Source organism: Cynocephalus volans, chromosome 11 (genome assembly GCF_027409185.1).
Source record: "Cynocephalus volans isolate mCynVol1 chromosome 11, mCynVol1.pri, whole genome shotgun sequence".
NCBI classification, from domain to species: Eukaryota; Metazoa; Chordata; class Mammalia; order Dermoptera; family Cynocephalidae; genus Cynocephalus; species Cynocephalus volans.
Window position 1 is genome coordinate 77513005 of NC_084470.1, and position 27987 is coordinate 77540991.

Genomic DNA, 27987 nt, shown 5'->3' on the forward strand with positions numbered 1-27987 from the left:
ACATTAGCTCTTATTATGCTTTCACAAATAAATTGTTTTACTTTTTTTTTGTCTAGAAAGTGACAAATACCTAACAAATATTTGTTCAAGACTAAAAAATGAATGGCTTTTCCATTTTATTCTTTCTAAAACAGTGCATATAATACATGTACAAAAATGTCTAAAGCTCGATACATTTACGAAAAGCCCTGATGGTAAAAGGTAACACTTTTCTCTTGAATTCATTTATTTTTCCATCCTACATTCATTCAGGAGGTAAAGACTGTGGATATGTCATCCCATCTCTTTCTTCAACTCCAACCAACAGCTATAAATTGACCCAACTTCTATAAATGGTTTCCAAATGTTACTAAATAAATCAGTTCTGTCCTGTTTGCAGCATGCGATTCTCTTGTGCAATTCCATTTGGATCACCAAGCTCTGCCCACTGGCTGCAAATTGCCTGAAGATTTCGTGAGTGCAATATAAATGCTTCGCTCTCTCCTCAAATTTCCTGACCCATGGCTGCCTTGCCTCAGGCTGGGCTCAGAAATTTATGAGGTAAGTGCTTCTCTAGAGTCAAGATACACAGCCTGCCTTGCTTTTCTCATATCCCAAGGTAGCTTGAATTACGAGGGGATATTTATTATTTTACCTTAATTGCTTTGTAAGCCACCTCAAAATTCTCAAATTAAGTAGATCTTATTTTGGTTTCATGTAAAGGTAAATTAATTCTATATACTTCTGAAGGGTTTGGGGATGTTACTACAGTGTTACTAATATAGCCACTGTACTAAATACTCCTGCTACTACCATTACTGCTGTTACGCCACCACCACCACTATCACAACTGGTACTACTACTATGACAACTGCTGCTACTGTTGCTACGATTACTACTATTACCATGACACTCCCACTGCTGCTGCTACTACTGCTATTAATTTTACCACTACACTGTTAACATTTATTGAGCGCTTAACGTTGCTAAGCTTGTGATAAGTGCTTTATATATGATATGTCAATTTCTTCACACAATAACCTTGAAAGATGGACACTTCTGTTTACCTCCTTATACAGATTTTGAAACTAAGGCATAGGCATTTGAACTGGACACTGCCTCTAAAGTCAAGGCTCTTAATTAGTGTACTCTATTGCTTCCTATCAGTCCAGCAGAAATGGCACTCACGTACCTGTAAGGTTAGAGTCACAAAGTGTAGAAAGAAATGGCTCTGCTTATTGGTGCAAATAAAAAATGGCAAAGGTTGGCAGAATTTGAGTAATATAATCATCAGCAGCAATGCTACCCTTATCAAACACTTGTTGAGAATATTGACATTGGCTATAAAAATGATTTTTGGATCAAATCAGTTTGGAGAATGTCAGGATAAAGAAAGCTAGAGAGATTTCTTACCCCCAAAAAACTTGATCATGCCAAGGAGGATTGTGAATTTTAAATCAAGAAAATAGCCTTCTTTGAAATGATGATCACAAAAAGCTTTTTTCCACAGGACATTATAAGATGATATTATATTCCTTAGAACATGTTTTGTGAAACGCTGATCTCAGAAAGTCAAATAAAATAAAGAAAATAATATATATTATGTGCTTGAATAGAAAAAAAGACTGGAAGGAAATACTCTAAAATATTGCAACTCCAGGTAAAAGAATTATGAATGATTTTATTTTATTTTATTTTATTTTTTGGTCCAATCTTTTTGTATTTCCAGAAAAATAAGTAAATGCTGCTTACATTTTAAAACACAGAAAATAACTGCAAATAACCTTAAAGTCAATTTCAGAATAACTGCCTTCATCTTCTTACTAACTTGGGTTATGAGCATCCTACGAAAAGAGGTCTGATCAGATTTGCAGAACAAAATACTTTAACCCTCAAATCTTCAGCATATTTAAAAACAACCCCTTCATATTTTTCCATGACATTAGTAAATACAACAGGCCAATGTCCAGTCTTTCCTTTTGGATGCTTCAAGGATATAACATTTCCCAATTACTTTGACAAAAATCCATCTTATCAAAGGCAAATACAAAGATATTTTAAAATGATACTTATTTCGCAAGTCTATGATTTCTTGAGGGTTGTCCCCATCATATTTCACCACAAATTCATTTCTTCTATCAAGCTGTGATATTAATGGGATCTCACGCTTGCACAACCGTATACTAATGCCACTGAACTGTACACTTAAAAATAGTTAATCTGCTGCTAAATTTGACTGGCTTTTTAAAAAAATAGTTAATTGGGTAAATTTTATGTTATGCATATTTTAAAGAAAAGCAAGGGCAATAAAAAAATTTATGTAACATACTTTATTTTGAATGATCTTTATAGCTTTAGACATTTAAAAGTACGTTCACAGTATTGTTCACAGCAATGACCTGGAAACGACCAAAATATCCCACAATGGGGGAGAGATCCAATAAACTAAATCCTATTTCTGCACCCTAATACCACAAAACCTGTTTTAAAAATTGATATAGAGCTATACTCATTATGAGATTATATCTATAATTTATTAAGTGAAAATGTCTGTTATTAAATGACATATTTTGTTACAGAATTTCAAAAACATATAAACATAACTCACATATGTATATTTATGTTGTATATAAGCACAGAAAAAAGTCTGACAGAATCTATATCAATAGGAAACAGTGATCTTTGTTTTCTTTTAAACATCTCCAAGTCATTTGAATATTTTGTTAATGTAGATATGATTTTATGATTAGAGAAACCTTAAACCATATTTTAAGTATGTGTTAACATATAGATAACATTCTTATAGGGATCATTTTATGAAGTTAAAATGTAGGCCATTCTGTACTGACTTTATCATGGAGGAACTAGCATGCTCCTCTGTTTTACTATCTTTAAGTAAAAACTTCAGGATAGAGACAAATATGTTTTTACGAAGAAGACAATAAGCGGGTCAGGGAATCAAATTACATAGGGGGAAAAGCCATAATCAACAAAATCAGTATTTTGAACATTTGTTCACTCCAGATTAAACTAATTTATAGACTTGGACAGACTTTAGAATAACTGTGTTTAAAATGTTCAGAGAAATAAAGTATAATTTCTATTTTTAAAATAACTATAAATTATTAAATAATAGGTAAATGTGAAAAAATCAATTTAAAATCTCAGAAATAAGCAGTATAGTTATTAAAATAAACCATGCAGTGAATGGGATAAACTCTTGCTGGACACAAAGAGAATTTTTGAATTGGAACATAGAACTGAGATGTTCAGAAAGCAGTGGGGATCCAAAAGGATGAAAGAGCAATTGAGAATAATTCTAAGGCTCCCACATTTGGGTAACAGAAATTCCAGAATAAAAGAGTGGAGAGAATGGTGAAGAAGCAATATTTGAAAAAAATTATTGCCAAACTTCCGGAATTGAAGAAAGACCTAAGTTCTCAGTATGAAAGTATTTTCTGAATACTGAACAAAATAATATTGAAAACATCTTAAATCATCTGCACTTTTAAAATGGCACCTGGCCATATGTAGACAACTAGTAAGACTGCAGAACTTCAAAGAAACTACCAGAGAGAAAAGACATTATCTACAGAATAACAAAACTCTGAACGACAGAAGATATCTCATCCACACAGATGCATAAAGTCAATAGAGTAATATAAAAACGTGTATAGGCAAGAGAAGCACCAAGTTCAGGGTAGTGGCTCTATCTGTGCAGAGAACAAGGAGTAAGAGGAAAAGGTAGCATAGGGCCTCAACTATAACTGCAGAAACTGACTCCTTTAAAAAAAAAAATTTGTACACTGTTGATGAGAATGTAAAATGGTACAGCTACTATAGAAAACAGTATGGCCATTTCCCCCAAAACTGAAAATAAAATTACCATACAATCTTACAGTTTCATTTCCAGGTGTATATCCAAAAGAATTGAAAGAGGGTCTCAAACATGCACACCCATGTTTATAGCAGCATTATTCCCCATAGCTAAGAGGCAGAAGCCTCTTAAATGTCTGTCAGTGGATAAATGGATTAAAAAAAATATGCTATATACATACAATAGATTATTATTCAACCTGAAAAAGGAATGATATCCTATCAGATGTTACAACATGGGTGAACCTTGAGGACATTAAGTGAAATAAGTCAGTCACAAAAGACAAATACTATATGATTTTACTTATATGAGGTACATACTGTAGTCAAATTCATAGAGAAAGAAAATGGAATGGTGGTTGGCAAGACTGGGTGGAGGCAGAATTGCTGTTTAATGGATACAGAGTTATAGTTTTTCAAGATGAGAAAGTTCTGGAGATCCATTGTACAACAATGTGAATATACTTTACACTACTGAACTGTACACTTAAAAATGATTAAGATGGTAAATATTATATTATGTTTTTTACCAAAATTAAAAATATATTGAAAAAAGATGTTGAATAAAAAACTATTTGGAGCAAATAATTAGATTGACAAAGCTTGATGATATGCCACTAGTGTTTATTATATAAAATTCTATTGTTTTACTGAATTATTTCACAGAATAAAAAGTCATTTAAAAACCGATGGTATTAAGTCCATCAACAAAAGAATGGATAAACAAATTGTGTTACAGGCATACAAGGGAGGATTACTCAGCAATAAAAACAAACTAATGTTATAGACAGCAACATGACTGATTTTCAAGAACATTAGGTTGAATGAAAGAAGCCAGACGCAAAAGAGTATATGCATGCAGTAAGATTCCATTTATATGAAGATCACGACCAAGCAAAGCAAAACCATGGAGACAGAAATCAAAAGAGTAGTTGCTTATGGAGGGTGGGTATTGACTGGAAAGTTGGCACTGGGGAATATTCTGGGGTGACAGCTATAACTTGATTGGGGTGTTGGTTACGTAGGTGAACACATTTGTCAAAACTGACCTATTTGTACACTTAAGGTGTGGACATTTCATTCAGTGCAAATTTTACTTTGATGTATAAATAAATTTTTTAAACAAAAGGTGAAGCTAAAAAAAAAAAAAAGAGGTAGGCTCTTCACTTTCGTAAATAAAGTAGACTATTCCACTTTCATGGAGAAAAGAACCACAGTATTGGTAGCACCAAGCACCTCAGGACATAAGCAAAGGGCACTTCAGTTGATTGAAATGCAAGGAGAAATCTAGATAGCACAGTTCTGTTACTCAAGAAGCATTCAGGACATTGGAGAAAAGGCCAGAGCGTCAGGAAACTTTAGAAGAGTAACCTGAAACCAAATGTAATGTCTCAAGAATTTTATCAAATCTTACTAAAGTACAAACAAGCCTCCTCTCTGGTCCCTTTCCAAGGAAGTGGCTAAAAAATATGGTCATTGAAAACAAGTTAATTTTCTTCTTAACTTAATTTTAAGCATATGTCATCCATAGTCATTATTTAAAAAATAGAAAATATAGAGAAGCAGAAAGAAAAAAAATTGAAATCACAAGTTAACAGGTAACCACTGTTAACATGTAGTGTGTTTTCCTCCAGGAGACTCTTTTTCTTTTCTTTTTTCTTTTTTTCATGCTGTAATTGTTTTCTAATTGTTTTCTTTTTTTCTTTTAAGATTGTTTTCAATCTTTTCAATCATGGGGGCAATTCTAACTTTGCAGGAAACTGTGGCTGTCTTCGTTGGGGGAGGATCCAACAATTAGATAATGCATTTAATTGAATTTACCCCTAGATTCGTGGTGTGATCTTAAAATGCTTTTCTCAGTTTCTCTTTTTCTAAAGATGGGTCAATTGTTACCTAGGAGAAACTAAATTTGTCTTTCATATTTTACTACTTAAGATTTGGAATGTGTTCTGTAATTTCAAGGGAGTAGTATTTCTCCATGAATTTCTTCCTTCAAATATAAAAAAAAACCTTATTACCTATACTTGTATATAAAACACGACTACAAATTGCTGTAGAACATAATTTTTAAAAACAAATACACCAGAGCTTACAAATCCAAATGAGCTTGTTCCTTTCCGTACACACTCTTTAGATGTGCACTTACCCAAGTGCCTCTGCCATTCATCAAAGCATCTATGTGACTGATGCCTCTTTGAGAACTGCCTTTTAAAATTAAATTAAAAAAAATTTTTTTAAAGATGACCGGTAAGGGGATCTTAACCCTTGACTTGGTGCTGTCAGCACCACTCTCTTCGAAGTGAGCTAACCAGCCATCCCTATATAGGGATCCGAACCCGTGGCCTTGGTGTTATCAACACCACACGGCCGGCCCTGAGAACTGCCTGTTAATATTCTCAGTTAGACCATTCTCCATCAGAGCACAGGCTATGTAAGATCAGAGACCATGTCTGTCTCAATTTGCTATCCCCAGTGCCTAGAAGAGATAAAGAGGGGCTCAAAACTGTGTTGAATGAATGAATTACTATGCTTTCATTTATTGAAGGTCAATTGATTGCTGAAATAATTTGTAGTCTCCCAAGATGACTATGCCTCTCCCTCCCATGTCCCCTCTCTCTGTCCAGTGTGGTTGAGTGAGGGAGAGAGGGACGGGACAGAGGTCTGGGGAGGAAGGCAGGCTCCAGATGACGTAAAGCCTTGTAGAACATGGTAAAGTCTTCATATTTTATTCTAAGTGCAGTTGGAAACCACTGCAAGGGAATTCCAAGGGAATAAAATGATTGCGTTTTTAAAAGATTCCTCTGACGGCATGAAGAGAATAGATTTCATAAGGACAAAAGTGGAAGCAAAGAGAATGTTAGGAAGCTGGTGCAGAAACCCAGAAGAGAGAATATGACCAGGACTAGAGGTCGTGATGGCAAGGGTCAAAGGTGAATTGTTTCTGGATGTACTTTGTTGGTAGAACAGACAGGGCTCCAGGAATCTAGTTAGCAAGAACTAATGGGGGGCAGGGGGGATGACTTCTACATGCCTTATAGAGACGGATAAATCCCTACCATTTCAGTGTTCAAATTTCACAGTTTAAAATTCAAACTCTGACAAATGGGTATCTGATTGGTTTAGCTAAGATGCCATGGCCAGGGTGGGGCATTTTGACTGGCCCCTCCACAAACACTCCTACCTAATGGGGGTGTCCTGAGATTTACTGGGATGCTGTTATTAGGAGAAAAAGAAACAGTTGCTGGACTGGCAAAAATATGACAGACATCTCCTACGTGTGTGCTAAGTTTATAATCACATCATTGATTATTTGTAGAAAAATATGGCATATCATATTACTGAACACATTAATACTAGCTAATAAAGCATTAAAGCAACACAAAAAAAATAAGTGTAAAATTAATAAGATACTAATCCTTAATATTTTCTCCCATGCCTAAACTGTTTCCAAGGTCAAGTTCAAATTGACAAAATTTTGCCATGTTAATTTTTTAAGTCCTTCTGTTGCACTTCTAATTCTAACAGGTTTTTCAGAACTCAGGTGAAAGCTCCAGGTTCAATGATAAAATCACATTTTCTTTAGAGCATCCAAGAAGTTGCCTTCTCCATTTTATACTCTTTCTGTTCTCTACTCACTTAGCTGGCATAATACATGGCACTTCGTATTATGTTAACACAAGGTGGAGGCAGCTAGAAAATAGTAGAAAGACTACGTAGTTGGGCGTCGGAAGCTTGGAGCTTATTTCTTATATAAGTGTCCCAATTATTAAGTGTTCTTATATAAGTGTTCCTATTTCTTATATAAGTGTTCCCATGGATACGTACCCTTTCAAAGTGTAGTTTCCCCATCTGTGAAATGTAGTCAATCTATACCTGGCAGGTTGTTGGAACCAACATAGAATGTCTGTGAAAGCATTTAGAAAATTGTGAAGAACTATCCAAATGCAAGGTATGATTATTAATGTAGACTATTTCAGGATTAGGAATCCTGACCTCTTTATATTTCCTTTAAAGTTTTCTGTCTTGTTTATACAATTGAACTCTTCCCTTGCTTGTACAATTGAATTGAAATATCATCTGTGCTCTATTTTCCCAGCTGGCCCCAATCTAAATTTAAAAAACCCAGCTTATAAATATCACCCTCTCCAAGAAGCCTTATCTATTCTTCCCCTGTTTATGTTAGATGTTTTCTCTTTGGACTCTCGACAACCTGTGCTACCTCTATTAGAACACATATCACAATGGTCTATTTCATGGATGCAAAACCTTCTGTTATCAACTCTGTTCCCTTGTGTGTTAGTTCTTCCATCTCACGATTTTGTTGTCTTCCTCTCATGAAGTTAGTTTTCTCCTCTGTCTGATGATTTTTGTGTGTGCTGACCCCTGTGTTTCAGATTAACCATTAGCATTTTGTGAATGCTAATTATCTCTTGACTTCAGCCTGACTACAGCGATTATTACTAAGGGCTTGGCATCCTGCAGGGCAGAATATGCCGGTAGTTAATTTTCTAAATGGTAGTATCTTCAGTTAACATATTTTTTTTTCCTTTTCTTTACTGTGTAAAAGGGAGGAGAGATGCCATTCTAATAGGTAAAAGATAACTATTGGTGAAATGATCTGAAGTTTCCTTGGTTATTCCTTGAACTCTCTATAACAAAAGATTTGCCAATGTCTCTAGCATCAGAAAACTTTATTAAGGGCGAGGGCTGTATCTATTCTTCATGCATTCACATGGTTCAGTGTACACAAAAGATAATCTAATATTATTTTTGAGTGAGTGAATAAATGCATGAATGAGTCACTTAGGTGGCTGGGGAGAAATGGAAGATATGTATGGTAAAAATAATTGTTAAATTTAAGAGTTCAATAGGAAAAAAAAGAAAGCTGCAACTCATGTGTCTTCTTCTCTGCCCTGAAATTTGGAAGTGGCCTGTCTCATCAGTCTCTACCATGCAATAGAGCTTACATAAGGGGATGTCACCTTCCACTCCATCAGGACACAGATATCATCACCTTGCAATTGTATACAGCCTAGAGAGCAACCAGAGTGTCGGCTTACATGGCAAGGCTGTTGCAGGTTGTGTGACATCCTTTAAACAACTTGAACCAAAAATAACCAGTTATTGTCCAAAATAGGCAACCATATTGTAGCTGGTCTTCAAACTGCAAAAGTCACAGTCAACTCACCTTGTGAGCTCTTGTTATTCTAGATAAAATGGGAGAATTAGAGGTGAGAAAATGTCACAGATAATCAGAAGTGAGTTGGAGTCATTTTTCCTCCAGTTTTTAGGGGATAACCAATATACAGGATTATTTCAGAGCTTTTTGATTTTATTGGTTCACCTTACGTTTCTCAGTAACCGATTTCATTGGGCCATAAATACTTTTTAGCAATAGGGTTCCTACTGTCTTCAAAATTTCATATTTAAAGACACGTATTTTCTTCCAGAAGTTCTGACATTTAACCCATCCAGAAAGGAGAATCAGAACTAGAGGTTTATTTGTGGTCACCCCACCACCACCATTTTTTTTTTTTTTTTTTTTAGTCACTGTCTCCATAAACCCTGTGACCAATGTCATTCCTTAAGTACTTCACATACTTCCTGGGTTCTATTTTTAAGTAAATGAAAGAGTCATATGCTAAATGCTTCAAAACAAATTTCACACCATTGGGTTTGGGTTTTTCCCCTGATAAACATCACATCAATCAAATGATTGATTTAACCATCGCTTATTGTCTTTGGTAGCCAAACATTCCCTGACTTTGCTCAGCAAATGTTTCCACGTAACACAAACTAGCATCACTTTAAAAAATACTTGTAGGTATGATGGAGGCTTCTAAAATTGAAAAAAAATATTTATCTGTCTCTATCCAACTGCAGTCCACTGAAATGCAATCTGGGGATTATGAAGAGTCAGATGGTGCCTTTAGAATAACAACCATCCAGCAACTAGAGGAATAAAAGTGAGAGGCTTTGGGAAAGAGGCAAGACTGTGGGGACACAGTATTTGAATGTTAGTGTAGGCATTAATTTTGGGGGGGAAATTATTCTACTGCAGTTTTTACTACATTTTTGAGGTTTTATATATCATAGCATGTATGATTTCTATGATCATGATCTCTTTTTAAAAAAATGTATATTTCAAGGATAAACAGAAATCGATTTTCAGTTTCATGAAAATATAAAATAAACACTATCATATTTTGATTAATCTATCTCTGCATTTATCTTAATAGATTTTCCATCTTTCTTGGCATCAGAATATACGTAAAAAGCTTAGACTCCTCTTGAAGGCTCAAATGTATGCATATAATCTGTTCATTAATCAGTTATTTAAATTAAAATGCAATTTTAATTAGTGCAAAGTTAGTTCTTGTACATTAGACAAGACAAATAAACAGCAGAACTACCCAATTGCTACCAAGACATCTGAATACCCTGCCCAAAGGCCATGTCAGGGCATGACCCAGCAGAAAATTACAAATACTACCGCTGGCTGAGGCTCATATTACAGATCTGGGATGACAAATACATGGCACTTCTGTTACCACTCCCCTATGTCACGTCCATGGCAGACATTACTAATCCATCATGGCACTCAAAGCCCAGGAGTAACTTCAGAATCCTTCACAGAGCATCATACCAGGTAGTTGCTCTCAATCAAGTCATTGTCTGAAATGAAACCTATATTCAACCTCAATTAAAACCATTTATCAAGAAATCAGGTTTTGTTCCTTGCAACTATTGTCAGGGCTTTGGAGGTACCTTTTCCCTTTTAAGGTTCCAATCTATGGAGTATATATACAGGGATCGATAACAACAACAAAGAAAAAGCAAAATGAGAGTGTGTTCATTGCTAGGTACGAGTGCCACACCCCACGGCAAATCCTTGCACATGGCTCAAGCTCAAGGACAGAGTAAGTGTCCTTCTTACTCCCTCTCCCAGAATCCATATCTTGGGACCTGAGTACTTGAGACCAGTCTGGAGGTTTGGGATGGAGGAAAGAGAGAGGGAGGGAGGGAGCGGGCAGAGGAATAGGACAGGCGGTCAAAGGAGAGGGAAAAGATGAATAGGGCAGGTCAGTCCCTAAGAGGGGCCCTGAATCTGCTTACCACGCCTCCTTGCAGATAATAGCACACTTGTTGAGTGCTCACTGTGTGACGAGCACTGTGCTAAACTTGACGTTGTCATCTCACTTGATAATCCCGAAACACCTTACAGGAAGTTTATGAGTTAGAAGTTGTGTGGGTGACGCACAGAATAGAATCCCCCTGGGGAACAGGTGGTACCCTCAAGGCACAGGTAGGGGCAGGGATAAGGGGAACTGTCCAGGAGATTTAGGGGTGTGGCATGGAGGGGGTCTCACCCCTCTGACCTGAGCAGGGGAGCTCTGTGGAACCTGGGAAGACAGCTGTAGCTACAGGAGTGGGCTGCGTGGTAGGAGATGAGCCACTGCCTCACAGCTGGAGGGAGGGAGCTGCAGGAAGAAATTCTCCATCATCTCTCTTTCCTTCCTTCTCTCCCTTTTCCAGCTGGTGCCTCCCATTGACTGAACCCTTTTGGAAGCCAGAGGGCACTGGCTCTTTGATGTGGTCCATAAAAGGAATAAAAAGGAACGTAGCACAGAGACACAAAGCGGAGCTGGCTCAGGAGAGGCAAGCAGGATATTCAGCCCAGGCAGGTGGCAGAAAACCCAAACAGCAGCAGATTACTTAACCACATGGGTTTCTATTGGAAAGAGAAGTTACAGTTGCTCAGCAGGGACATCAGCGACACAGCCTCCTGCTAGCTCTCCACTCAGCTGGAGACATGGACCCTCCAACCCTGGGTGTCATGCTCACACTCCAGGCAGGAAGGAGGAGGGAAGCCAAAGGGCAAAAGCCAAGCTCCACCTGAGTATCCCTTTTTAATCAGGAAACAATTAGTGTTCCTAGGATACTTCTGCTTAGAGCTCATTGGCCAGCCTGGGTCATGGGTCCTTCTCTAGCTGCAAAGGGAGCCTGGGAAGGGAAGTATGTTTAACTGAGCTGGGATCACCAGATATAACACAGGATGCCCTGATAAATTTGAATTTCAGATAAATAACAAATGCATTTTTAGAAAACATGATATGCTTTTCTAAAACCATCACTCCACCATTTATTAGAAATAAATTATATGGGCATCCTATATTTTTATTGGCTAAATCTGGCAACCTTAACCTGGGCACATCATTACCCAAATAAAATTGAGGGTTTTAGTATAGAAGAAGGACGGGACAAATACTGAGTGTGGAACAAGCTACAGCGGCCACAGATGAGTAATATTATTCCCATTTTACAGATTCAGAAGCTAGGGTTTAGAGAGAGGGAGGAACTTAATAAGTGCTAAAACTAGGATTAAGTTACAGTTAGGCTAAATCTAGTGTCTTTTAGCCTTTACATTATCATCTTCTGTGGCTTAGAGGGTTCAAAAGCAAAAGAAAGCTTTCTGACACAGTGACCATCCCATGAATGAAATGTGGCCCAACAGAAATCAGATTGTCTTCTGGTGGTCAGATGAAGGTCAGATTGTTGCTAATCAAAATAGCAATTTCTCTTAGAACAGTGGTTCTATATTTGGCGAGGGGGTGGGGGGGCAATTTTGCCCCCTCAGGGGACATTGGCAATGTCTAGAGACATTTTCAGTTGTCACAACTAAGTGAGGACGGCTACTGGCATCTAGAAGTTAAGGTCGGAGATGGTGCTAAATATCCTACAATGCGCGAGACAGCCTCCCACAACCAAGAAGCATCTGATCCAAAATGTCAGTACTGTGGCATGCTAGAGGAAGTGATGTGCAGAGAAATGTGGAAGAGTGTCCCCCATTACACACCCTCAAATACAAAGAGGGAGCTTGGACAAAGACCCATATGTTAGAAGATTTCCCTTAACATCCATGTCTTAGAGTAGAACTGATCAAATTCTATTTCCTTTCTTGGACTGGTACATTTCACTTTTCCTACGGCACTGGAGTAAAAGTGAAGAGGAAGCCTGGAGAAGATGTTCTGTAGCCAGAGAGACCAGGGCCCTTGCAAGAGACTTTAGAATTTACAATTATGAGAACAGTTTCATTATGGAACTATCTGTTTAAAACAGCAGTATGTACCCAAGAAATTTAACATCATTTACTTCTTTACTAAAGCCAAGCATAAGTAGAAGTAAATATGCTGCATCAAATCGTATTTATACCAAAGAGACTCTATTTAGGCTCTTTCTGATCAGCTGCACTATTGCTGTCCTCTCATTACATTGGGTATGGATTTAGAAGATTAGGGTGCACACAATTTCATCTTCCCAGATTGGCTTTGTTTTTGATTCAAGAACAGCCTATGTCAGAGACTGATTATTGATAAATATTTATAGGTTAGTCTATTTAAATTGATATATACATTCCTTTTCACAGATTTTCTTCAAAGAAGGGATCACAGTTGCCTTATTAATATTGCTAATAAGTGACTGAGGGCAGAGAGCCAGATTTGAGCCATTGATCTACTTTTTAAAAACATTGTTGATCAGAATGTAGGGACTGTGAGTTTGGTACTATTTTCTTTCCCTTCTAGGGTTTATCTGGTTACCACACTAATCTATGCCAAGGTAACTTTTGATACAGCCTCAACAGAGACACTGGGCTAAAGAAGTCTGTATCCTTTGAGAATCTTGGTAGATCACCAGCCCAAATCTTCTTGCTTCGTTGAGACAGTGCCAGGCCTACAGTAAATGTCAAGCCAACAGTTTTTGAAGAGTAGATTGCACCTTCATTGCTGGTCTAGCATTACTTATGCATCAAATCTATAAATTACTGTTTGGTTATCAAGGTGCTTGTGTTAACTGGAACCAGAATTTTAAACTTATTAAAGACATGAATTCCATGAGGCTTTTCCAAATGGGATTTTAGCCAAAAGATATTGCTTGCTTAAGTAACCAAAGGAAATCATTAGAAACAGGGCCTATTTCTAAAGTTGTCCAATGGCATTAATCCCAGAGAGAAGAACCTGCAAGTGTAGACCATCTACTCTGTTAGGTACTGTGCATGTATATTCCCTCTCTACTTCTTATGACAACAAGTCAGCTTCCCCATTCCCATTTGATGGATGAGGGAAATGACCTTGGGCAACTAATAAAGCATTAGTTTATCTACAAAATGGGAGAAATGCTGCTACGTACCTCATGAATACGTTGTGATGATTAAACGGGATAATGCATGAAGAACCTAACTAAATGACAAGGGTGAAACTATTGTTTTGTCTCATTGTTATTTCTGCTAATAAGGCCACAGTGTGAGAAAGAACTTCAAAGCCTTTGTTCTTTCTACCATACCACGTGACCTCCAAATAACAGGAGCCACTATTTTTTCAGTTATTTACATGTAATCTTAGGCATGGCTCAGATGAACCACACACATTGACCTTTTTCTATCTCCCAAGTTAAACTTATTGTTTAATTTCCAGAACCTATCTCCAGGCCCCCAAAAAGAAGGGAAAAAATTTCCACAGACCAAGCAGCTTGTGCAGTTGTTCCCTAGTCTTATGGCATGCTTTCCTTCAGATTTTAAGAAAATCATGATTATTTTAGTCTGGTGTGCTTGGATTACAGCAAGATAAAGGATCCATTACAGGGAGGATGGTCTTGTTGCTACAGAAACCTGTAACTGGCTGGTGACCTGCAACGTTAATACCACAAACTGCTCACTGCCACCTCTGCTCTTAGACAGCTACCACCCATGATTGCCTCATACTTGTTGGTAATAATGATGATGATTACAAAAGTTACACATTTTTAAAAAAAACTTAACAAGATAACAGTCTTGAGCATGCACAAGTACGGAGTCCGAGGTCACTTCCTTCAGGAAGCCTTCTTTGACTCCACCTTGACCCCCAGCTGGGTTGGTTACCCATACTCAGTTTCCTACATATCCCTGATCATATCACTCTGCACTATATTACGACTGCCTACCAACTTGACTGGCACTGGACTAAACTGTAGACTACTAGGGGATGCAGCCCGTTGTAGTGGATTGAATTATGTTCCCCCAAAACTCACTGAAGCTTGAATTATGTCCCTAAGTTTTATGTATTAGAAACTTGGTCCTCACTGTGACTGTTAAGAAGGTGGGAAATCTTATTATTGTAATTGAAAGGTGGAGCCTAGAAGAGGTGATTAGATTGTAGGACCATGCTGTAGTGAATGATTAATAATGGCAGTCAGGGGCGTGGTTCTGGGGGCTTTAAAAGGAGAGTGAATGAGGAGGTTAGTCTCTCTCTGCTCTCTCTGCTTAGGGTTGCTGTCACCACCACCAGATGTGTTCCCTGCACTTTGGACTTCCTAGCCTCTGAACTGTAAGCAATACATTGTTTTCTTTATAAATCACCCAGTTCCAGGTATTTTGTTATAAGCAACAGAAATGGACTAATACAGAGCCATGGGACTGGTATTCTCATTGCCTACCACTTCATAGGTAATCAATAAACATTTAATAAGTGAAGAGCACGTGACAAAGCAAGAAAATAAAAATGAATACATGGTGTGTTTGGACACACTTGCATGGTTGCATGGAAGAGAATGAGGAGAGTTTTGAATGGGGTGACCCATGGTCCTTGTACATTAAGCAGTAAGGCGAGCTAGAATATGGAGACCTTAAATTTCAGACCTGGTGACTTAGATAGTAAAGAACCATTTTTTCCACTTTTTTATTTCAGTAAAATATGTATAAAATAAAATTTGCCATTTTTTTTTTTTACCATTTTTAAGTACACAATTCAGTAGCATTAATTACATTCACAATGTTGTGTGACCATCACCACTATCTATTTCCAAAACTTTTTCATCGTCTCAGACAGAAATTCTGCAACCATTAAGCAGTAACTCCCTATTCTCTCTCTCCCTGCAGCCCCAGGTAGCCTCCAATCTACTTTCTGTCTTTATAAACTTACCTATTCTAGACATTTTATATAAGAGGAGTTTTACAGTCTTTGTCCTTTTATATCTGGCTTATTTCACTTTTCATGACATTTTCAAGGTTCCTCCATGGTGTAGCCTGAGAACCGTTTTTAAGCAGAGAAGTGATTTAGAGACAGCAATATCTTGGAAAGACAGTGTTAGAAGGTGCACATTGGTGAGGTGTTGAGCACCTCAGTCCAATTGCTTCAGCACCTTGCTGACCTGTTTACTACTTTGTAGAGACTTTAATACTTTCTGTGGCTAGAAACATTTCACAAGTGTGCCACCAAATTTTGATCGATATGTAGAATTTATATTTACTTTGCCTGAGGGCCACATGGTTTACAGTGAAACCTGGCAGATGGTGATCCCTATAATAATTAAATGGCAAAACTCGGTATACAATTCCTGGGAGGATAGAGTCTTTAGATTTTTCTATATATTGCATCATGTTGTCTGCAAATAGGGAAAGTTTGACTTTGTCTTTCCCAGTCTGGATTCCCTTTATTTCTTTTTCATGCCGGATTGCTCTGGCTAGTACCTCCAGTACTATGTCAAATAGAAGTGGTGAGAGTGGGCATCCTTGTCTTGTTCCTGTTCTTAAGGGAAAGGCCCTCAGTTTTTCCCCATTCAGAATGATACTGGTGGTGGGCTTGTCATAAATGCCTTTTACTGTGTTGAGATATTTTCCTTCTATGCCTAAGTTGTTGAGAGTCTTTATCATGAAGGGATGTCGAATTTTGTCAAATGCTTTTCAGCATCTATTGAGACAATCATATAGTCTTTGTCCTTGAGTTTGTTGATGTGATATATCACATTTATTGACTTACATATGTTGAACCATCCTTGCATCCCTAGGATGAATCCCACTTGATCATAGTGTATAATTTAAAAAATTTTGTTTCTGTATTCTGATTGCTAATATTTTGTTGAGGATTTTTGCATCTAGGTTCATCAAGGATATTGGCCTGTAATTTTCTTTTTTGTTGTGTCTTTATCTGGTCTTGGTATCAGAGTCATGTTGGCTTCATAGAATGAGTTTGGGAGAGTAACTTCTGTTTCAATTGTTTGGAATAGTTTGAGGAGAATTGGTATTAACTTCTCTTTAAAAGTTTGATAGAATTCATCTGTAAAGCCATCCGGACCCAGACTTTTTTGTGTTGTAAGATTGCTAATTACCACTTCAATCTCCTTGTTTGTTATTGGTCTGTTCAGGTTTTCTATCTCTTCCTGGTTCAGTCTGGGTAGTTTGTATGTGTCTATAAACTTATCCATATCTTCCAGATTTCCATGTTTGTTGTCATACAGTTGCCTAGAGCTGGTTAATAACTTCAGTAATGTTTCAGTATACAAAATAATGCCCCCAAATCAGTTGCATTTATATACTCAAATAATGAACTAACAAAAAGAGAAATAAAGAAAGTAAGCCATTTACAATTGTCACACACACACAAAAAATATACCTAGAGATCAATTTAACCAAGGAGGTGAAAGACCTCTACAATGAGAATTACAAACCACTTCTGAATGAAATTGAAGAAGACACAAAAAGATGGAAGAATATTTCATGCTCTTGGATTGGAAGAATTAACACTGTGAAAATGTCTATACTACCCAAAGCGATCTACAGATTCAATGCAATCCCCTTCAAAATACCAATGACATTCTTCACAAAAATGGGAAAAATAATATCACCTTTCATATGGAACAACAAAAGACTCCAAATACCCAAAGCAATCCTGAGCAAAAAAAATAAAGCTGGAGGCATAACACTACCTGACTTCAAATTATACTACAAAACTATTGTAACCAAAACAGCATGGTACTGGTATAAAAATAGACATTTAGACCAGTGGAGTAGAATTGTGAACCCAGAAATCACTGTTCAGGCATACAGCCATCTGATATTGGACAAAGGCAACAAAAATCTATATTGGGGAAAATATTGCCTCTTCAACAAGTGGTGCTGTGAAAACTGGATATCCATATGCAGAAGAATGAAACTAGAGGCACCTCTCACCATACACTAAAATCAAATCAAAATGGATTAAAGACTTAAGCATAAGACCTGAAACTGTACCATTACTAAGGGAAAATATAGGTGAAACACTTTAGCAACTAGGTCTGGGCACAGACTTTATGAACATGAGCCCAAAAGCACAAGCAGTAAAAGAAAAAATAAACAAATGGGACTGTATCAAACTATGAAAGCTTCTGCACAGCAAAGGAAACAATCAACAGAGGGAAATGACAACCTACAGAGTGGGAGATAATTTTTGCATCTGACAAGGGATTAATACCCGTAATATACAAGGAACTCAAGCAATTATACAGTAAAAAAACAAATAACACAGTTAAAATATGGGCAAAGGAACTGAATAGACATTTTTCAAAGGAAGACATACAGATGGCCAACAGGTACATGAAAAAATGCTCAACATCACTAGTCATCAGGGAAAGGCAAATTAAAACTACATTGAGATAACACTTCACCCCAGTTAGACTGGCTATTATCAAAAAGATGGTGAATAACAAATGCTGGCAAGGGTGTAGAGAGAAGGGAACACTCCTACACTGTTAGTGGGATGGTAAATTAGTACAACCATTGTGGAAAACAGTATGGAGCTTTCTCAGATAACTACAGATAGATCTTCCAAATGATCTGGCAATCCCACTTCTGCGTATATATCCAGAGGAATGGAAATCATCATGTTGAAGGGATACCTGCACTCCCATGTTCATCACAGCTCTTGTTTACTTATTACAATAGCCAAGACAGAGAACCAACCTAAATGTCCATCGATGGATGATTGGATAAGGAAACTGTGGTATATATATGGAATACTACTTTGCCATAAAAAAGAATGAAATACTCCCATTTGCAACAACATGGATGAGCCTGGAGAAACTTATGTTGAGTGAAATAAGCAAAGCACAGAGGGATAAATACTGCATGTACTCACTCATATGTGGGAGCTAAGAGAGAAAGAAGGAAGGAAAGAAAGACCACAATGGTGCACTGGACTTGCAGAGGGAGAGATCATACCGTGGGCTACAAAGTAGAGTGGGGGGGAAAGGGGAAGGGATATGGAGGTTGGGGATAATTGGGTGGGGGACATGGAGTTCAAATGCAATTTGTGGTAATAGGCATGCTGACGGTATGAATCTGGCCCTCACATCATGGGCACGAAGGGTGATGATCAGCTTTGTATCTCATGAATATTCATTACCAATAAAATAAATTAATAAATTAAAAAAATTGCTGGGAGGAGAGGAGTAGTGAGTATCTAGGTGGAGACCTGAAGAATGTGATAACTGTGGATGCTTTTAGAGGTGAGCGTCATTATGCTGCAGTGGTGATTATTGCCAGCTGGTTTACTTATCACATGGAGCCTTTAATACTTTCTAGTGGCTGCCCAAAATGCTGGAAATGGAGAGTGTGCTGCAAAACACAAAAAATTTGAAAACCAGCCTACCTAGAGGCATAACATGCTCACATTTAATTTGTGAAAAGTCAACTCTACATGCCAGAGAGAGACGGAGAGACAGAGACAGAGAGGTAAGGAGACAGAGAGAAGAAAAGAAAAATAACTTTGGGTTGTGCAAATGATTCTGATTGTCATTTCACTCAACGAGCTTATGACTTGGAGTTGATGTGATCTGGAAATATGCATCTATTTTCTCAGTTCCATTGTGTGGTCTTCTTATGGTGCAAGAGCGTGAGTCAAAGGTTTAAAAATAAGTACTTCCATACAACATGGTCATGAAAGAGAAGCCACTACTTCATCTGGGGCTCAAGTGAAGTAACAGCAACGTATTCCAAAGTCAGCTGTGCCGGACTTATTACAAGATGGTGCATTGCTTTTCAATGTGGCACATCTCTAATAAATTTTCTGGCACAATTTTGACCAGACACAATTTGCACTTAATGAGCTAACTTTAGAACCTAACCCCACCTCCAATTCTAGATTCATCTTCACTATAGAAGACAGTAGAAAAGCTATAGCATCCTGCAAAGTTTCTTGGATATAGACTGCAGTGTTACTGAGATTTGCGTCTTGCAAATAGCAGAAACAACCAGACCTAACACAACCTTTAAAAAAAGAAGGTATTGGTTGAAGATATTTTATAAAAATCCATATCTGTATAATGCAGGTAGAAAGCCACAAAGGTAGCAAAGGGTGCCTTCCAAGAAAATACTGAACTGTCCTCTAAGTGTGCCTCAGGCTGTAATGTACACGTGAGTCACCTAGCGACCTTGGTAAAAATGCACATCCTTATTCCGTAGGTCTGGGGTGGGACCTGAGATAGGGTGTTGTGTAACAAGCTCCCAGGTGACGTTAATGCCACTGTTCCTCTGACAGCAATTTGAGTAGCAAGATTCAAACGCTGCTATTATGACACTGCCCAGTCTTTGGGGCTTTCACTTCCCAATTCCAAATTCCTAAGAGGGGATGTGATTGCCCTACCTTGGGTCAGGCATCCACCCCTGTATCTATCCACTACCCCCGCGGTGGGGCAAGGTGAGGGTCAGGTCGTGAAAGCAAAATCCCCACCACCACCACCACTAGCATGTAATGAGTGTTTACTATGTGCCTGTCCCTGTGCTATGCATTTTATACATATTATCTCCTTTAATCTGCACATCAACACTCTGAAGTGAGGAGAGAAAACTGAGGCTTAGAGAAGCTGAGTGACTAGTAGGTGTCAGGGCTGGACTTTAAATTACATTGCCTGACTCTAGAGTCCCTGTGCTTTACCAACTTCAAGATTTGGCTGTAGGGAATTGGGTACCTTGGGTTTGTGGGGGACCAGTTCCCAGAGGACAGAGGAATCACTATCAATTGGCCCTAGAAGATTTACTATATAAATACTGCATTAGTATTTGTGAATCAATATAAAGGTGGGGATGAGTCAAGTTGCTGAAGTTTTATGGTTTCTCCAGTAAATACTACCCCTCTTTACATTCAAGTTGAGAAAAGGACACAGGTGTCACATAGGAGACCAAAGTATATATAAAGTATGGATAGCAGGTAAAAAGCTAGGTCTGTAGGGATGGTTTAGAAGCTAGCTCCTCGCCAGTATGCCCTGACAGCTTGTTAGAGATGCTGGTTCTCAGACCCCACCCAGACCTGCTGAATCAGAATCTGCATGTTAACAAGGTCCCCAGATGACACATGGGGTTTGGGTTAACCAATATTACCTGGAATTCCACAAGCAGCTCTGGACAATGGCTGGACTCTCTCTCAGCATTCTTGCTTGTAGAAGCTACCATGCTAAGTTTAACCCCAGGGCTGGGGAGCTGACCAAAATGCATCCTCTTTGCAGCCAGGCAGATTAAAACAGGAGGAAGAGGATTCATTAATGAAGGGACAAGAAGGGAGAGGCCAGGTCTAGCTCAGTGGTCCTCATTCCTCACACTGCATAGTAGTATCATTGGGGGACTTATGAAAAAAAAAATCAACAGTTGGGTTCACCTTTAGATATTATTTAGTTGGACCATTACAGGGAGCTTTTAAAAGAAAAAAAAAAAAGCTTCCTAGAGAGGAGTTCTGGTCAAGATGGCAGAACAGATGGTCCCCAGTGTCACTCTCTCCCACAAATCAATTTACAACTATAAAAATGTAACAACAGCCAAGCCAGGGCTGCTGGAGTTCAGGGGAAGAGGAGGAGAGACCTACAGAGTTCATGAAGGAGGAGAAGCCATGATGAAAGAAAGAAAAACTGCTCAGAGTGTTTTGGGCCACGGCTACTTTAAAGCTGGAGCTGCTGAGCGCATGGAACAGGAGCCAGCAGAAGCCACAGCTGTGCCCTTTGGATGGAGTTGCTTGGAGGCAGCAGGGGAGCAGGGACAGCAAGACCAGTAATAGGGTTCCTGTGGACACACACAGGAGGGAGGAGCCAGAACAGCTGAAAAAGGGGAGCCATTCAGAGGCTAACGAGTCATCTCAAGGGACCAGCGCAAGGCCCATCCCATGGGAACTGTTCGGAGCACGGGCAGCGGGGGAGACAGGCCCATCAGGAGAACACTGGGACACAGCAAGGACAGCCAGTCAGCACAGGACAACTCAGAGGAGACTGGTTGGGAATGCAGAATTGCATGGGGTGCAGTTTGATGAAAAGACTCAGGCCCAGGTCAGAGTTTCTACACAACCCAGGTGCATTGGGTCTCTGGAGAGCCAGAAGTACGTATAAGGTCAACCATTAAACCCTGAGCTGCGCAAAAAGCCTTCCCTAGGGAAATAGCAGCAAAGCAGCAATTTAGCTCAACCACACAGCTCAAGTGCTGGTTCCCACAGGAAGTTCTCCTGTTTAAGAAGTAAGCAAAGGACAAAAAATTAGTTCTGTCCTAGGCACACCACCAGCGCCAAGGGGCCCATCAGGGGACCTGAGGCATGGATCCGGGGACTGGATCCCCTGCCCATAACCACTCACACTGTCAGCACCTTGGGGCCCCACCCAGGGTCCCGAGGCATAGAGCCAGGGACTGGATCCCCCCCACAACCAGGCATACCACCAGGGCCAAGGAGCATGTCAAAAACATCACCTCCATGGGGGTGGCCCACTGCAGCCACCACAGTAACCACAGCTGCTGTGAAAGTGGCTAGATGCCACAACCACCACGCAGATGGTCTGCCAGCCACTGGAGTGCATTGACGCAAAGAGAGTCACCAACAGAAACCATAGAAAAGAAGAGGATGCCTCTCTCCACAAAGCCCATTCCAGAGTGACAGAAGAAGTATCTGCTCTATGATAATATTGGGGGACCTGATCACACTTCTCAGCATTGGACAGATCATCTAGGCAACAAATCAACAGAGTAACCATTATTCTTTTAGAAGGAGAGAAGAAATCTAGGGTAATTAGAGGGGGAAGGAGGAAAGGAGAGAGAGATGGGGAGAGATTGGACAAAGGGATAAAGAACAGGTACAATTTGTAACAATATACATACTAGTAATATTGATTTGATCCACATGTGTCAGCATGAATCCCCAAAATATGTATAATCAATTATGATTCAATAAAAACAAACAAATACAACCAAACAAATAAATAAGCAAACTTCCTAGATAGGTAGAACATACACTGGTCTAGCTGCAGTCCTATGGAAATATAAGGAGTGGGAGTGAGCAATTACTTTCTTGACAATTACTTTCACATTTCAGTGTGACACAAGGGGAGGTTATCGGAGCAGGGTTTCTCAGACTTTATTGTGCCGAAGCATCAGCTAAGGATCCTGTGCAAATGCAGACTGTGATTTAGTAGGTCTGAGCTGGGACTTGGGAGACTGTTTTTCTAAGCAGCCTCCCAGGTGCTATTCTTGCAGCTGGTGATACAATTTGAGTAGCAAGGAGCTAGAGCAGTAGTTCTTAGTATGCCTGAAAATCACCAGAGGCACCTGCTGAAATGTGGAGTCCCAGGATTCCTAGCCCAGAATTTCTGATCATGTGGGTTTGGAGAGGGGACCAGGAATATCTACCCTGCCCGTTTTTTCCTGGTGGCTGGGTAGTATAGGGATCTGAACTCTTGACCATGGTGTTTTCCTCTCCCACCCCATTCTTTTTTTCTTGGTTCTCCCTTTTTAATACCCACTTCTGCTGCAGGTGGCTGGAAAGCCCATTTTGACACACACTGGGCTAGAGTTTTGGCAGAGGGCTGGAGAAGTATAAAGAAACCTGAGAAATGCTCTTAAGAAAACAGAGAGAGAAAGAAAACACAGAAAAAACATCTGATCAATATTCTGTTGTCACCAGTCAAAATCCTGATGATTGAACTATCTTTACTTCAATGTCATTATTTAGGGTAATTTTGAACAAGAATTTACCTCCCCAAATACTTTGCTCAAGAATCTCTCCTGAGTAGAGATTTGTAAAAACAACCAGCACCTGTTAGTCCATATATTTTTCTTTAAACAGAAATTTATTCTCTCAGCCTTCTGGAGGCCAGAAGTTTGAAATCAAGGTGCTGGCGGGGTAGGTCCCTTCTAGAAGCTCAAAGGGAAAACCTATTCCATGCCTCTTTCCCAGTTTTGGGTGGTTTCCCACACTCCATGGCATCCCTAGGCTTGTGGATGCATTACTCTGATCTCTCCCTCTGTCCTCACATGGTCACCTTCCCTCTGCATGGCTGTGTCTGTTCGTGTATACATTTATCTTATTTCAGAACCTCAAAAACACATCTTTCAGATTTAGGTGATTTTTCTTCTTCATTTGGGATGTGATATAGGTTGAATTGTGTCTCCCAAAAAAGATCTGAGTCCTAATGCTCAGTACCTCAGAATGTGACCTTATTTGGAAATTGAGTCTTTACAGATGTAATCACATTAAAATGAGGTCATTAGGGCAGGTTCTAAACCAATACGACTGTGTCTTTGTAAAAAGGGGATACTGTAGATCTCAAAATCACAACATTTGCAGGACAGGCAGCATGGAACACCTAAAGAATTTTATTTTATTCCAACTCAGTCTTGTAATTTCTCATACCAAAGCATCTCAGCAAAGGCCAAAAGCAGCTTTGGTAAAGCCAGATGAAACTCACACTGTCCCGTTGCCTTAAGCCTAAGATACTAAGCCAGTTTTTGATATTTTTTTGGCCCTTGTTACTCTATTAAAGCCATTAGTCTTCTTGATCTGAGCTCAGTACGGAAACGGCAGGCCTAATCCAGCAGATCCATAACATTTTGAAATTGTGAGCCCTATTTATTAAGATGTTTGGTTGCCTGGGCAATGGGGCAGGGGAGGATGAAGTGTCAGATGAAAGATGTGCACAGTACATACACATACTAAAAACCATTTGTTTATCTCAGATTCAAATTTAACTGGGCATTCTTTATTTTTATTTGCTAAACACAGCACCAGTGACCTCTAACACAACACCAGTAAGATTACACTCTGGGATAGAAAAACTAGCCCCAACCAACCACTTTACAAAAGAGAGGTAAGAATAAGAGAGAAGGAGAAAAGCATGAGCTTTAAGGTCATTCTGATCTAGGGTTGGTTTCTGGCCCTCTACTTGATTATATGACCTTGGGCAGTGTGTCTGAGCACTTCCTCTGGGCTTCCTTTCTCTCATCTGTAAAATGGGTGCATACAGTGCTTGCTTCCTCTGGTTGTTTAGACTTAGGGTAAGCACAGTGCAGTGACAGCCTACCGGAGTCTGGGGCAAAAGGAAAAATCAGTAATACTGATCCTATTTGAAATTTTGATATTTTGTTTATCATGAATTCTTCTGTGTAAAATTTGATTTTCTAAAAGACTGCATTAAAATATTGTATCTTGTCAACTGGGTTTTCTGGTGCACCCTTAAATTTTGCACCTGAGTGCATACCTCACTAACTTCACCTTAATCCCTGCCTTGGCACTTAATGATTATTTAACAATGTTATTAACATTAATAACCAATTTATTTATTTTTCTTTTGTTTCCTGTGGTTTTGGGGTCTTACTCATAAAGTCTTTGCGCATTCCTACTTCCTGAAGTGTTTACCCTGTTTCTTGTAGGAGTTTTATAGTTTCAGGTCTTACATTTAAGTCTTTAATCCATTTTGGAGTTGATTTTGGTATATGGAGAGAGGTACAGGTTTAGTTTCATTTTTCTACATATGGATGTCCAGTTTTCCCAGCACCATTTATTTAAGAGGCAGTCTTTTCCCCAATGTATGTTCTTGTTGCCTTTGTCAAAGATCAGTTGGCTATAAGTATTTGGGTTGATTTCTGGGTTCTCTATTCTGTTCCATTGGTCCAAGTGTCTGTTTTTAGACCAGTACCATGCTGTTTTCATTGCTATAGCTTTGTAGTATAATTTGAAGTCAGGTTAATACCTCTGGCTTTTTTTGTGTGTGTGTGCTCAGAATTGCTTTGGCTATTTGGGGTCCTTTGGTCTTTTGTTGTTCCATATGAATATTAGGATTGTTTTTTTATTTCTGTGAAGACTGTCATTGGTTTTTTGATGGGGATTGTATTGAATCTGTAGATTGTTTTGTGTAGTCTGGACATTTTCACAACGTTAATTCTTCCAATCCAAGAGTCTTTCCATCTTTTGGATGGAATGTATTTCCATCTTTTTATGTCCTCTTTAATTTCTTTCAGCAATAATTTGTAGTTCTCATTGTAGTGATCTTTCACCTCCTTGGTTGAATTTATTCCTAGGTATTTTATTTTTTTGGTGACTATTGTAAATGGGCTTGCTTTCTTGATTTCTTTTTCTGTTAGTTCATTATTGGAGTATAAAAATGCTACTGACTTTTGCATGTTGACTTTGTATCTTTCAACTTTACTGAAATTGTTTATCAGCTTTAAAAGTTTTTTCATAGAGTCTGTAAGGTTTTTCTATAAATAGGATCATGTCATCTGCAAACAGGAAGAGTTTGACTTCATCTTTTCTGATCTGGATGCCCTTTATTTCTTTCTCTTGCCTGATTGATCTGGCCAGTACTTCCAATACTATGTTAAAGAGGAGGGGTGAGAGTGGGCATCCTTGTCTTCTTCCTTAAAGGCGTTCAGCTTTTCCCCATTCAGGATGATATTGGTGGTGGATTTGTCATATATGGCTCTTATTGTATTGGGATACTTTCCTTCTATGCCTAATTTATTGAGAGTCTTTATCATGAAGGAAAGCTGAATTCTGTCAAATGCTTTTTCTGTGTCTACTGAGATAATCATATGGTTTTTGTCCTTGATTTTGTCGATGTGGTATTTCACATTTATTGACTTATGTATGTTTAACCATCCTTGCATCCCTGGGATGAATCCCACTTGATCATGGTGTATAATGTTTTTAATGTTTTGCTGTATTCTGTTTCCTAATATTTGTTGAAGATTTTTGCATCTATGATCATCAGAGATATTGGCCTGTGGTTTTCTTTTTTTGTTGTTGTATCTTTGTCTGGTTTTGGTATCAAGATGATGCTGGCGTCATAGACTGAGTTTGGGAGAATGGTCTCTGTTTCAATTTTTTGGAATAGTTTGAAGAGAATTGGTGTTAATTCCTATTTAACGTTTTGGTAGAATTCAGGAGTAAAGCAATCCAGTCCCGGACTTTACTTTGTTGGGAGACTGATGATTACTGCTTCAGTCTTGTTGCTTGTTATTGGTCTGTTCAGGTTTTTTATTTCTTCTTGGTCCAGTTGTGGTAGTTTGTAAGTGTCTAGAAACTTGTCTATTTCCTCCAGGTTTTCAAATTTTTTAGTGTATAATTGTATATAATTGTAATGATTCTTTGTATTTCTGTGATGTTGGTTGTAATGTCTCCTTTTGCATTTCTGATTTTTGTTATTTGCATCTTTATTCTTCTTTTTTAAGTCAGCCTGGCTAATGGCTTGTCTATTTTGTTTATCTTCTCAAAAAACCAGATTTTTGTTTCATTGATCTTTTGTATCATTTTATATTCCACTTCTTTGTATTGTCACATTAGAAACAATAATGACAACAAACATTTATAAGGGCTTACTTTGTCTCAAGCACTGTAAACTAAGCTCCTGAAGTGCATAATTTTATTGAATCCTTACATTCTATGAGATTGTTACAATTATTATTTCTATTTTATAAAAAGTGATATTTAAAAAATTTAAACAACTTCCCCAAGAAGACATAGCTAGTAAATGGATTTTGGGGCATTAGAAATTGACTTTTTGTGGGGGCCGGCCCGTGGCTCACTCGGGAGAGTGAGGTGCTGATAACACCAAGGCCACGGGTTCGGATCCCATATAGGGATGGCCGGTTCGCTCACTGGGTGAGCGTGGTGCTGACAACACCAAGTCAAGGGTTAAGATCCCCTTACCGGTCATCTTTTAAAAAAAAGAAATTGACTTTTTTTCCTTCTTCTTCTGTAGGGCTACTACTGAAACTTGTTTGTACACATAGTATTGAATTAAAGTATGAATTCGGACTGGGGCTGCCCCCCAGAAACTCTACCTGCGATAACCAAGGCAGGCCTCTAGGTGTCCTCATCGACCAATTTTGCAAGTGCGGGACATCCAGGCCAGAGAAAACTACATTTTAGGAAAGGCTTTCTCAGGCTTGCTTTTCCAGAAGAATTGCCACATTTTCTATGCATGCCTACAGATCAAACTGGACCTGAACTTGAAGATTCCCTGTCTGAAGAAAGGATGTGAGATTGAGCAGGGCCAATCTCCCCAGGGAAGGAGAGGGCATGACACTCATGCACCTTGTCA

General features: G+C 38.7%; 1 long non-coding RNA gene across 4 annotated transcripts in view; it reads left to right on the forward strand.

The window, feature by feature from the left end:
• The first annotated feature begins 463 nt into the window (after positions 1-463).
• LOC134391350 (uncharacterized) overlaps positions 464-27987 on the forward strand; it is a 144443-nt gene continuing 116919 nt past the window's right edge. For all 4 annotated transcript variants that reach the window (XR_010024940.1, XR_010024941.1, XR_010024943.1 and 1 more), the window contains exons 1-2: positions 464-540; positions 15156-15215. This is a non-coding gene — a long non-coding RNA (uncharacterized LOC134391350). The remainder of the gene's footprint in view (positions 541-15155; positions 15216-27987) is intronic.